This window comes from Nanorana parkeri, unplaced genomic scaffold (assembly GCF_000935625.1).
Source record: "Nanorana parkeri isolate BGI_ZX_2015 unplaced genomic scaffold, ASM93562v1 scaffold123, whole genome shotgun sequence".
NCBI lineage: Eukaryota > Metazoa > Chordata > Amphibia > Anura > Dicroglossidae > Nanorana > Nanorana parkeri.
This window is the reverse complement of record NW_017306391.1, coordinates 1,624,412-1,626,196: the sequence shown is the minus strand read 5'-3', so window position 1 is coordinate 1,626,196 and position 1,785 is coordinate 1,624,412. Positions and strand designations below refer to the sequence as shown.

The 1,785-nt window shown below is 49.6% G+C and overlaps 1 protein-coding gene across 2 annotated transcripts in view; it reads right to left on the bottom strand.

The window, feature by feature from the left end:
- The window catches only part of CUNH6orf203 (chromosome unknown C6orf203 homolog), a 26,172-nt gene extending 24,915 nt beyond the window's left edge, over positions 1–1,257 (bottom strand). For both annotated transcript variants that reach the window (XM_018553530.1, XM_018553529.1), the window contains exon 1: positions 1,151–1,257. The gene's annotated coding sequence lies outside the window, so the exon portion shown is untranslated. The remainder of the gene's footprint in view (positions 1–1,150) is intronic.
- Positions 1,258–1,785: the final 528 nt, after the last annotated feature.

The following is a 1,785-nucleotide window of genomic DNA, read 5'->3' as shown; positions in this document are numbered from 1 at the left end:
GCGGTGGGGTGGGTATTTGATGATGTTGATGACAGCTAGTAATTTACAGGGGACGGTATAAGTTGAGTTTATACCAGAAGGGTTCCCCATTGCTTTGTCCAGAACCTTCTGTGATTCCAGCCATAAGAATCCACCTCCTAGTGTAAATGAGGCCGTAAAGAGAAACTACAGCTATTAACAAAACCACCCTTGCAGTGAGGCTACCCCACAATGAAATGGTTAATTGCTTGCTTTGGTCTAGGGACTGAAATAGAGACGATATACTCACCTGATCCTCGGTCCTGCATCAGTCACTGCTCACCTCTCTCCCCCTCCACTGTGGTACATTCCTCAGTGTCCTCACATCTAATGTAGGTGAATGGACCTACATTAGACGTGATGACATCAGCGCGGCTTAGACCACCAGGAGCCCAGGAGAGAAGAGGCTGTGGGGACTGGTCAGGCAGCCAGACGGGACCGAGCATCAGGTAAGTATATCTTCTTTAATCCAGTCCCTAGACCAAAACGAGCAGTTTTGGTCTAGGGACTGCAAGGGTTGATTTTATTAATTCCTTTTAAACTAGCCATATATGTTACAATTTCAGATCTACGAGCAAGTATATAGTGCAAGGGCCTGATTGGATACAAATTGAAAGGGTTGTACAGAAAGGCTCTCATATTACAATGTTTTGGTAACTCTCAATGAGATTGTACAATCAGATTGGAAGGTGTGTGGGCAGTTTAAGTGAGCACCAGCTATGGCAATCATTTCATAAGTATAGAGTCTACCTCTGTTGTGCTGTTTTTCTCCCAGTTCCTTGTCCTTGTGTGTGATCACAGCCTGACACATGTGAATGAGTGACCTAGACATGCAGATCACGTGTCTCCTGGAGAACTCGATCTGCTCGGTGATCATTACATAATACTGCACACCTCTCCAGCCTGCCTATCTGCATGCACTGCAAACACATGCGCACAGGGCTATTTCTCACTGTCACCTCCTAAGGCAAAAATAGAACTGCAAACAGTGCACAGCAATCCATAGAAAGTGACAGGTTGACAAGTGTCACTCCCCCACCCGTTGCTGCAGTCTCCGAGACATACTGTCACTACACAAGCAGGACACGATCGCGTACAGCATGCCGCTCCGGTGAACTTACATTCTACTTACCTTATTTCTCAGTATAATAGCCCCAAATGCAGCTCACACACTCACTTCAAAGCTGACCTCAGTACAGATCCGCATACCAAGCCTCAGTATGAAAGCCCTTTCCTCTTCCGTCTCCTTACCGCCAGCGAGGACTGTGGGCGACATCTAGGGGTACATAGTGGTACTGCGATCCAACTCAACGAGGACTATGAGCGTCATCTAGCGGTATATAGTGGTACTGCGATCCAATTTAAGGTTCGTTCGCACCATAGGTAGTGCGTTCCGGCCAGAATCGGCGGTGCAGCATTTTGATCGCACCGGAATGCAGGCACAATGTACCTTGCGATCCCGTGCGGTCGATCGCATTGCGGTCGCAGGGCGTGGCTACGGTGCCATTCACTTCAATGGCCCGCCACGCCCCCTCAAGCTCGGCAAAAAAGTGACCCAGCCGCAATGCGGGTCAGTGCGTACCGGTCCGATTCTGTCAGGAACGCACTGGATCGTATAGTGTGTTGTGGGACGGGAGAGGGCGTGGCGGTGCATTAAACTCAATGGCACCATAGCCACGCCCTCCAGCCGCAATGCGATCGGCCCACAGGAACGCATGGCACATCAATGCCTGCGGTCCTCTCAGAAAAAATGCTGCAAGCCAGTGG